Source organism: Homarus americanus, unplaced genomic scaffold (genome assembly GCF_018991925.1).
Source record: "Homarus americanus isolate GMGI-L3 unplaced genomic scaffold, GMGI_Hamer_2.0 scaffold6894, whole genome shotgun sequence".
NCBI classification, from domain to species: Eukaryota; Metazoa; Arthropoda; class Malacostraca; order Decapoda; family Nephropidae; genus Homarus; species Homarus americanus.
In genome coordinates this window covers 305,795-317,500 of record NW_024731872.1, presented here as the reverse complement: position 1 = coordinate 317,500, position 11,706 = coordinate 305,795, and the positions used below count along the sequence as shown (strand labels likewise).

The following is an 11,706-nucleotide window of genomic DNA, read 5'->3' as shown; positions in this document are numbered from 1 at the left end:
TGAGTGATGTGGTGGGTTGTGTGGTAGGTGATGTAGTGGGTTCTGTGGTGGGTGGTGTGGTAGGTTGTGTAGTGAGTGGTAGAGTGTGGTGGCACATGGTGGATCCACACCAACGTAACTTTGTTGGTCACTTGTTTGCAACATTAGTGTTGCGAACATTGTCGCCAACAGAAAAATGTGAAGTCATTTGACTGGTGTGGACTATGAGATTATTTCACATTTCTGTCCGACATTGTTGGCAACTTTTATCCAACATGATGACGACAATGTTACCAACATTGTTATGCTGGTGTAGATCCACCTTTACAATATAACCCCTCCCCTTGTATATCTTCTTTCTGCCTTATTCCCTCTTTTTCTGCCTTATTCCCTCTTTTTCTCATCCTATCCTTTTCTGACCCTGTATCCGTACTTCTCTCAAGATTTTACTCCTGACCTTTTCATTCGTACTCGTCATTTCTTCAAAATAAATCAAGATTGCTTCATTTTCTTCTCCTAATTTACCTGTTTGTGTGTGGGACAACACAGCACACTCCTCTCTTCTTCTACAAAAAAAAAAGAGGTTAGATTTTGATGAAACTCGACAGATCCTTTGAGAGTCACAGGTCAAGGTCAAACTGTTGCCGTGTCCCCCAACTGATTATTATTTCTTTTATCAGAAATTCTCGAAGTCTAAAGAATGTTACAGGATCTAACTAATCGAACCTATCCTATCGTAACTGAACATTATTTAAACTAACCTTAGCCTACCTAACATAACCTAATATTACCATACTTAGCCTAGGTTAGATTAAGTTAGTTTGTGATATTGTTATTTTTTGCTGCTGTAAAAAACAAACATTCTGTCGAGATAAACGCTGACAGTGTACTGGTCGGTGGTGTAAGCATGGCTAGATGGTTTATATCTAACCGATGTTACTGTGTCTTAAAGCCTCACGGTTTCTTATCATTTTGGATTATTATCAAATACTCATTCACACGTAAGACAAGCTTGATGTTCATTGTCTGTTTTTTTCTTATTGTAAGTTAATACATTCTTAGTCCATAGCTAACACGAGATGTTCCAAACGCTTTCTCATTTGGCTGTGCGATTACTGGCTATCCGTGACGTCGCTAATCATAACAAAGACACGTTTGCGTATCAAATGTCTCCGGCATCCAGTATTTTTGTCTTGCCTAGAAGAATTGATGTGAATACCTTTTTAAATTTTCGACATGAATTAATTTTACAGTTTCGCTTCCAACGAGCGAACAAAATCGGTAGACACGGAAGCATAGGAGCATCAGAGGTCATGTCATGAATATAACTATGACATCATCATTTGATTGCCCAATCCCAGCCCAAAACATTGCTGGCTTTCACAAGACCAATAATTATATCAAAACTAACAGTCTCTTCACTCTCTTTACTTGTTAAGACTGACACTTTATTGTCCAGTGACTGTCCTGTAACTGTCATGTTTATTGATGACTGTTTAACTCGGTGACCATTTCATTAACTATTTTACGGTTTAACTTTTTTTTTGTTACTGATTAAACCTGCTCTCGGGATCAGGTATAATCATCTTCACCTAATAATACAGAAGTCATGATAAAATTTTGCTACCATCACAGCTGATAATAAATATGAATGCTAACAGCTGACGTGTACAGGTGTTGTGGTGATATACCTGCATGATGATAGTGTGTGATTGTCCTGTTGCCAGTGTCTATATTGGTTCCAAGTTGTAATGTCTTTTAACTTTGTAAGATTCCCCTGTCTATTGTTCAGTACTATTAATATATTGCAAAAGCCCACAGTGTCTAATATGACTTCTTTTCAGGTATGGAATGGATAGTGAAGGATACCTGGCGTGTATAATGGAGGCTACTTGGCCTGAATAATGGAGGATACCTGGCGTGGATAATGGAAGATACCTGGCCTGGGTAATGGAGGATACTTGGCCTGAATAATGGAGGATACCTGGCCTGGATAATGGAAGATACCTGACTTGGATAATGGAGGATAACTGGCTTGGATAATGGAGGATAACTGGCTTGGATAATGGAAGATAACTGGCCAGGATAATGGAAGATAACTGGCCTGGATAATGGAGGTTACTTGGCCTGGATATACCTGGCATGGATAATGGAGGATAGTTGATAATTGATCTGGATAAAGAGATGGATAACTAATTTGAGTGATTGCAGATTGTGGGTTAATTAATCTGGATGATAAAATAATGTTCGGACTACATTAGGATAATGGATGTTTTAGGCCAACACGTTAAGATAAGGATAAATTTAGAACTTTGCTTGGATTATAAAGGTTTTTTTGGTGTACAATATAATGTGAAAAATGAAGACCTATGGCGGAAAAAATATAAAAAACATTCATGTTAGTGGAAAGTTTTAATATATATATATATATATATATATATATATATATATATATATATATATATATATATATATATATATATATATATATATATATATATATATATATATATACACACACTTAACCTTCCTTTTGTAATGAATGTATACTTGTATTTTTTTCCTGTGTTGTTTCATTATTCATCAAATGAAATTAAAGTATCATTATAATTTGCACTATATAATTATATAATGTTAGTACAGGTCTGTATATTCGACAGTGAGTTTAATTCTGGTCAAACCCTTGTTTTCAGTATGTAATTATCATGTACAGCACCTGAAGTGTTGTACCTTCATTGCAACCATGTTGTAGCCTCATGTGATCATATTGTACTGTGCATTACGTAATTTTGTACCCACTGTTCAGGCATTTATTATCGGTTATGTAATACGTATATTTTTATTTTATTTTTTTTGTACTTCACACACACACACACACACACAGTCAGTCATACATAATTCCAAAAGTTTAGAGAAAGATTAATATATTCAAGTAAATAGATGCCAAATTTACACTCAACATATAAAAAGATGTTAGAGATAATGTTTTTTATTCATATGTCAGGTAATTTAAAGATTTTTTCTTTTCAAGTTTACTTACAAAATTATCGACATTTCCCGGATTGGAGGAAATATCCCTATGTGTTATAAAACCTCCATGATGGTGGAGAAATTACTTGGATTTCTCGCCAGGAAGAGCCAATGAGAGGTATGAACACGCCCGAGCTGTTTTGATTGTTGCTCAGAAGGCCGGAAAACGACAGGCCTTCTCTGAACAATCAATAATTCAGGTGTTCTCCACTACAGCTACACTTCAAGGTGTTCCTCCACTACAGCTACACTGCGGTGCTCCTCCACTACAGCTTCATGTCAAGTTCTCCACACAGCTACACTTCAGGTGTCCTCCTACAGCTACACTTCAGGTGCCTCCACTACAGACACTTCAAGGTGCTCCTCACTACATTGCTTCAAGAGTGCTCCTCCACTACAGGTACACTTCAAGGGCTCCTCCACTAGCTACACTTCAAGGTGTTCCTCCACTACAGCTACACTTAAGGTGTTCCTCCTACAGCTACACTAGGTGTTCCTCCACTACAGCTACACTTCAGGTGTTCCTCCACTACAGGTACACTTCAAGGTGCTCCTCCACTACAGCTACACTTCAAGGTGCTCCTCCACTGCTGCCAAGGTGTTCCTCCACTACAGCTACACTTCAAGGTGCTCCTCCACTACAGCTACACTTCAAGGTGCTCCTCCACACAGCTACACTTCAAGGTGCTCCTCCACTACAGCTACACTTCAAGGTGTTCCTCCACTACAGCTACACTTCAAGGTGTTCCTCCACTACAGCTACACTTCAGTGCTCCTCCACTACAGCTACACTTCAGGGTGCTCCTCCACTACAGCTACACTTCAAGGTTGCTCCTCCACTACAGCTACACTTCAAGGTGCTCCTCCACCACAGCTACACTTCAAGGTGTTCCTCACTACAGCTACACTTCAAGGTGTTCCTCCACTACAGCTACACTTCAGTGTTCCTCCTACAGCTACACTTCAGGTGCTCCTCCACTACAGCTACACTTCAAGGTGCTCCTCCACTACAGCTACACTTCAAGGTGCTCCCCCACTACAGCTACACTCAGTGCTCCTCCACTACAGCCACACTTCAAGGTGTTCCTCCACCACAGCCACACTTCAGAGTGTTCCTCCACTACAGCTGCACTTCAAGGTGCTCCTCCACTACAGCCACACTTCAGAGCACTCCACCACAGCCACACACTCAAGGTGCTCCTCCACTACAGCCACACTCAAGGTGCTCCTCCACTACAGCCACACTCATGCCCTCCACCACAGCCACACTCAAGGTGTTCCTCCACCACAGCCACACTTCAAGGTGTTCTCTCCACTACAGCTGCACTTCAAGGTGCTCCTCCACCACAGCTACACTTCAAGGTGCTCCTCCACTACAGCCACACTCAAGGTGTTCCTCCACTACAGCCACACTTCAAGGTGCTCCTCCACTACAGTTTCATGTCAAGGTGCTCCTCCACTACAGCTACACTCTCAAGGTGCACTCCACTACAGCTACACTTCAGAGTGCCTCCACTCAGCCACACTTCAAGGTGCTCCTCCACCACAGCTACACTTCAAGGTGCTCCTCCACTACAGCCACACTTCAAGGTGTTCCTCCACCACAGCTACACTCCACGGTGTTCTCCACTACAGCTACACTCAAGGTGTTTCTCCCACTACAGCCACACTTCAAGGTGTTCCTCCACTACAGCTGCACTCATGGGCTCCTCCACCACAGCTACACTCAAGGTGCTCCACTACAGCCACACTTCAAGGCCTCCACTACAGCTACAATTGCAGTGTTCCTCCACCACAGCCACACTCAAGTGCTCCTCCACTACAGCTTCATGTCAAGGTGCTCCACCACCAAATCTACACTCCAAGGTGCACCTCCACTACAGCTACACTTCAAGGTGCTCCTCCACTACAGCTACACTTCAAGGTGCTCCTCCACTACAGCCACACTTCTGGTGCTCCTCCACTACAGGTACACTTCAAGGTGTTCCTCCACTCACAGCTTACTCTTTCAAGGTGTTCTCCACCACAGCCACACTCAAGGTGTTCCTCCACTACAGCACACTCTGAAGGTGTTCCTCCACCACAGCCACACTTCAAGGTGCCTCCACTACAGCTACACTCTGTGTTCTCCACTACAGCTACACTTCAAGGTGTTCCTCCACTACAGCTACACTCAAGGTGTTCTCCACTACAGCTACACTCTGATGTGTTCCTCTCCACTACAGCTACACTTCACAGTGTTCCTCCACTACAGCTACACTTCAAGGTGTTCCTCCACTACAGCTACACTTCAAGGTGTTCCTCCACTACAGCTACACTTCAAGGTGCCTCCACTACAGCTACACTTCAAGGTGTTCCTCCACTACAGCTACACTTCAAGGTGTTCCTCCACTACAGCTACACTTCAAGGTGTTCCTCCACTACAGCTACACTTCAAGTTAATTTTAATGTTTGTTATATCGAAATAAATAATGTTTGTCAAATCATAAATACAGTACAGTACCAATACTCTGAAGAACTTAAAATCTGTACTGCTTTATTTTCTCGAGGCAAAATCTTCAGTAACACTATTACCTGACAGCTGCCTGCTAATATCTTGATTAATATACTAATAATAGCGAGTTCACCGAGGCGATCTTGTGCCATTGTGGTTCCGAGATAGGTCTTTATGAACTCGAGTTTTGAAAAGCTTCTCTCAGCTGATGCCACTGTCACTGGGAGAGTGCAAGCAATCCCAAGTGCTATCAAAAGATTGGGATAAATTTCTTTCAACTGCTACTGATGAAGGTAATTTAAGATTTCAAGTGCTGTCCTGATGTCTTTCAACTCTTTTGGCAAATTTGGAAGGCTTCCTTCCCTACCTTAATGTTTCCCCAAGTTCTTCACACTCTTTTGTCACTGCCTCATTGATCATGTTTGAAAAGTTGTACAACACTCCAAACTTAGTTCTCACATCCCCTAGTGCTTTGAATCTGCCAATCTAAAGACACAGTGGCTGAGTCGACCACCATACTGAAAAATGTGACTTTCATCCTCTCCATTGCATCGTTTATGGGTTCATCTGGATATTCATAAATAAAGTGTGTCTTTGTGATTCATAGCCGTTTCTCTTTTTTAGGACAGCCTCCACATGCATATCTTCTTCGAATATCTCTTTTTGCAGTGGCTCGTGCTCCAGCAAAACCATTGTCTCTGTTATGAAAAAGGCTTTATTCTTCTCTTGGAAAGTTAACTGCCAAGTCATAGGTGTCAAAGATGACGTCACAGCAGTTGGTGAGACGTCAAAGCTTTTAGAGAGAGAGAGAGAGAGAGAGTGAGTGAGGAAGTAAGAGGGTGGAGGGATAAAAGAATAGGGATGAAAGGAAAGGCAGCATTTACAGTACCATTCATAAATCACCTGAAGATTAACCCTGTCCTATTCCCCATCATGATTAAGCGCCCTGATGGTGTTCCTTGGTTAGGTTAAGTTAACATTAGAATGATTAATCTTAAGGGGAAATAAACTGGTTGACTAAATCTTTAGATGATCCCAATTCATTTACAATGCAATGAAGATGTAATATACTGTACACACCAGTCATTATCTGCAGTGAATATCTCCAGATCCTTGGTAAGAATTCCAGACTAATACCACATATTTTGTTAAGTAAGGTAAGGCGAGGATCCTGGTGCAGTAGTAGTGATAAAGTCCATGGTAGAATATGAAGGCCCACGGCTAACAGGCCAATTAGTGGAAGTTAAGAAAATATAATCCTGTGTCAAGGTTTAATTTTTTCTTTTATTTTTTTTTCTTTACAATACTGTAATAACTTTATCCACTTCGCCACTGTTAGTCTCTTCGGCGGGCGGTAATTTCTCTTGTTAAACAGTGTTGGCAAGTGCTGGTCATGTACTGGTTCTATTACACACTATTGGCATGTACTGGCTCGCTGTCACACACCATTGATAAGTACAGTACTGGGCACGTAATGGCTCTCTGTTACACACTATTGGCAAGTACTGGCTCTCTGTTACATACTGTTGGCAAGTACTGGCTCTCTGTTACATACTGTTGGCAAGTATGGCTCCAGAATGTATCTATCTGTGCCTGCACCAGTGTTGGTCAAGTTTGGTCTTGAATGATCATCCACTCAGTGCTGTCATAACACACACTGGAAAGTTATTATAACACTTCACAACTCACTCCAAAAGTTTGTTCTGTCAATGGATTTCTTAAAAAAATCAAGTTAAGAGGTGACTGGCCAACAATGTAGAAAGTCACATATCCGGGAATTCTCGGTTGGGCTGACTAGAGGTTACGTAGCTTGAATGTTCAGTTAGGTTGGAAAAGTCAGGTATCCTGATGTGAGAGTTGTAAGGTTTGTCACCATGTCATTAATTGTTTCATTACTGGCCGTAGTTAGAACCCCAGATGAAAGAATGGATAACATGAAGAATCGACACTCCAACTTGTTACACCTGATGCTTAAACACCTTAGTGCTACCTAACCTAACCTAGCCTAACATCTCCAAGTTCTTTTTAGTAAATATAATATTTTGTCTGTTCCAGGGGAAGTTACAACAAAACTTTGGAAAATTGAACTGCACCACCACAGCTGAAAATGGCCAACTGGGACATGTAACAACAGCTGTCACCACCACAACACCAACACTGCACCACTTCCACGGCATCACCACCATGGCACTATCACCACTATGGCACTACCACCACCGGCACTACCGGCACCACCACCACCACCATAGTACCACCACCACCTATGGCAAGGTAAACGAAATGGGCAGCTCTCATACTCTTTAGACCAAGGGTGCCAGACTTACTGAACCCAAGAGCCACACGATAATTTTCACGTGTTTGAGAGCAGCAAGATATGACCATTTTTATCTTTAATAAATATTTTGACCAAAACAGGAAGGAAAATATGTAAAAAAAAAAAAAAAAAAAAATTAAAGATATTTTAGTCAGATGCCACCTTACAAAATTACACTATAGTATTATCATAACATTATTTGATGTTAAAAAAAATACTGTTTCAGTTATCAGGCTGTTTACTGCTAGTTGAGGTCTTCTGGGTCTCCATCTTGGCCGTGAGTCTTGGAAAATCTGGCTGATATGTTGCCAAGGCTGTACGAATCAGTTTCCTCCAGGTGTTGATCTGTAAGGATTGAACGATGTTTCGACTTACACTTCATTACGGAGTACAGTGATTCGTAGCTGCACGTCGTGCTGAAAATTGAGATGAGTTGCACACTAGTTTTCTTGAGTTCAGGATATGTTATTTCTGGAACTTGCTTCGAGAACTCGACTGTAGACTGAGGTTTAAGAATCAGTTTTAGAGCCAGGTCGTTCTGGAGTTCCATTAGTTCCATTTCCACAACAGATGAATCCGTAACCAGAGGTTTGAGACACACAACCATCACTGATCACATTAACCGTGAATGCAACGAACAGGGAGAAACTCTGTAAAGTTGGGATCACTTTTCAGGAGTGCAATTAGTTCTGCATTTTTCACCACTATTGCAGGTGCTCCATCCTTTGCAACACTGGCAAGTTTATCCAGTGAAACACGTACATTTGTTAAGGCTCTGTCAAGCGCATTTTTATTATCAACACTACAAGTTGTTTCTTTTGATGGCACTAAGTCTAACTTTTCTGTTTTAACAGTTACATCAGAGGAAACATAATGAACAAACATCATCAGTTGTGGAATGTATTGTATATCTGTAGATTCGTCAAGAGCTAAGCTGAATGCTAGAGAATTCTTCAAATAATTTTGCATCTTAAAAGCAACATCAAGGAGATACAAATCTGTAGTATGGCGAGAAACTGAAGTGTGTGCTGTTAGTTTCTGATGTATTGTGTTACCTGGATCTAACGCTACAACAACTTCAGCAATATTTTTCTTCTCATTCTCCAACAGAGTATGGGCGTTTAGCATGAGCATTATTTCAGGTCATACAAAACTAGCTTTATTAGCGTCCTTACTGAAAGTTGTCAGCAGTGTCCGAGTGACAGCAAAGTAGTTGTAGTAGTAGATAACATGAAGCAACACCACCAGATTATTATCATTCACACCGACTCGAAGTCTGCTACGGAGGCATTAAAGAATACAAACCATAAAGGCAATTTATGACTTGTTACTCACGTTCTTAGCACATTGTCAACCCCATGAGACACCAGAAAACATCAACTGGATCCTGAGCCAAGTGGGTGTGGTGATGAGGCAGCTCGCGCCACAAAAGACTATTTAGAGTCACATGTTGATTCCAGGCTGTTACCAGCAGACCAAGAATACTGCGCGACAAACAAAAGTACAATTGATGAGGAAAAATAAGACCTTTTCAGCTGTCACTACCAGCCAGCTGATACCAAAAACGTAAGAGTAAAAACCACCACCTCGTAAAGAAGAACTCATCGGGAGAGGGAAAACTCTTCTACATCGCCTACGACAGGCTAGGTTATGAGTTTGACTGCAGGTGGGAGATGGGCATTGATGTAAACATTGATGACCACAGGTACCAACATGGAGCGCGAGATGAACAACTTGATGACCACAATACCTACTATATTCAGACTATTCACGTACAACCTACATTTAAGCTTAGCAACTTTGTAGTAAGTGCTGGAACGCTGGAAAGTTTCAAAAGGAGGCTGGATAGATCCATGGATGATAGAGAGTGGTAGTAACTCTCGACAGGAGCTGCCATGCACAGGCCAACCGGCCTATTGCAGACTCCTTATGTTCTTAACTTTAGTTAGCTTAACCTAGGTTAACGATTTGAGGCTCATCTACGATGAATTCTTGAAAGAAAAACAGCGAAACTGGGCGAAGAGAACTCTGGTAGTGGGTAGATGCCAGGATGGCAGTCAAGGCTTCGATGATGCCTAAAACGTAGTGATGCTCCACTGTTCGAGTTCCATCAAGGGAGAAAAACACCTAGGGTATAAAACTTCCAGAGTAAACCTCCTATAATTTAAGTTTAATTTGCTGAATTTATCATTTCACCACTTATCAGTTCACTAGCTATTTGTGCGGCTGGTGTGTTGTTTGTTACTATGCTATGAACTTTATTGTCCACTCTTAGTGCAGGAGGAAAGCGGATTACCCTTCCTACGTGTGCCACGAATCAGGACTCGAACCCATGGCATGAGAAGTACGTGCGTAATTACAGTACCCTCAACACCCACAGAACTCCATTGATGGAGCCGTAACCACTATCTTTGCCACGTGTTGAGTGTAGATAAAAAGATACAACTTCACATTAGTTCAGCCTGTGTAGCTGTGCAAGTATACAAACAATGGCAATCAGTATGTCGATGCATCTAAAGAAAGATAAAATTTTGTTCTAGCATTGTCACTCACTTCAGTTTCCCATTAAAATAAAGTATGTATCATTATTTTATGAAACTATTGCTAATTAATATGGTTCATGTGAAAATAATAGACTAACTTAATTTTAGTGCCAGCAGCGTCAATGTTTACATTAGTTACCACCTTCATTTTGATAGAAAACGAAACAATCTTACCTCTAAAAGAAAACAAAAATGCATAAATTTTATAGGGTAACTATATGCTTACTCTATAAATAAATTTATCTCTCAACTGCAGTTGTGCGTTCTGTCGAAGTTATTTTACACTCAGCGATAGGAGAGAGTCTGTCTTACTGCTTTCCATATGCACAAACCACATTCTTATCTAAAAAAAAGACACGCCATTGTTTACTAATTTTATCCTCTACTCCACTGATCGGCCAGTTAACCGCTTCGGCTGTCGTTCACGTCTCTTATTAACGAGTACCTGGCATGTACTGGCTTAAGAATGAATCTGTACCTGCGTTAATGTTGGTCAAGTCTGGTTTTGAATGAGATTACACTCGGTAACGTCATAACATTATCTGGCAGGTTGTTCCAGAGTTCTCAACTTGCACTCCCAAAAAGTTTCACCGATAATTTTTGACCTTGTGGTTTCTTTAACCTTAACCTATAAACCCTAGTGGGACGGCCATCTGCTAGCTTCGGGAGTGAACATTCGACAGAGTAATGCCCTCTGAGATTTTTATAAACTCCAATTAAGTTGCCCCTTGCAACTTCCGGCTAGGGCCGGAAGCAATTGCAAGTGTTCTATTCTCTCTGGGTAACTGAGGTTCCGTTGTGCAGGCACCAGTCTGGTGGGCCTCCTTTGGACATTTTCAATCAACTGACAATCTAGCACAGTGGTTCTCAACCTTGTTTGCCCCATGCACCCCTTTCACCATATGTCAGAATGTCATTCCCCCCTCCTTTCCAAGATTGTCTGTCTCAAAAAGTGCATTCCAAATAATATGCATATAATACTGAAAATCCTTTATTTTTTTCCATATTAGTACATATACATTTACAATTTTACATGGATTATTTTTATAGTGGAGTTTTACAAATCAAATGCCAATTGAAAATGTTGATGGATTTATAAAACTTGAATAAAAGTAAAATAGTTTTTTTTTATTATAATGAATTACTTAACAGACCAAACTGAAGCATAATGCAGTAAACAAAAAGTTCAATAGAATACCAGGATATTGTAAATTTGTAATTAATTTTATTCAGATGAAGATTACAGTCAATGAGAAACCTGTGATTGTTTTTTCTTCGCCAATTCTGGGATACACGGAGGAGTGCTTGAAAGGGCACAACGCAGGTCATTTTCTACCTCTAATCTA

General features: G+C 40.8%; 2 long non-coding RNA genes across 6 annotated transcripts in view; both read left to right on the top strand.

Moving 5' to 3' along the window:
* The window catches only part of LOC121868073, a 118,582-nt gene that overhangs the window by 94,677 nt on the left and 12,199 nt on the right, over positions 1-11,706 (top strand). For all 3 annotated transcript variants that reach the window (XR_006089300.1, XR_006089301.1, XR_006089299.1), the window contains one exon: positions 7,559-7,774. This is a non-coding gene — a long non-coding RNA (uncharacterized LOC121868073). The remainder of the gene's footprint in view (positions 1-7,558; positions 7,775-11,706) is intronic.
* LOC121868072 lies at positions 3,518-4,951 on the top strand. Of its 3 annotated transcripts, none has more exons than XR_006089296.1 (4): positions 3,518-3,556; positions 3,608-3,836; positions 3,977-4,034; positions 4,905-4,951. It is a non-coding gene; the product is annotated as an uncharacterized LOC121868072 (long non-coding RNA). The 3 variants fall into 3 exon arrangements; XR_006089297.1 differs by lacking the exon at positions 4,905-4,951 and adding an exon at positions 4,429-4,464; XR_006089298.1 differs by lacking the exon at positions 4,905-4,951 and having other exon boundaries at positions 3,608-3,751; positions 3,977-4,051.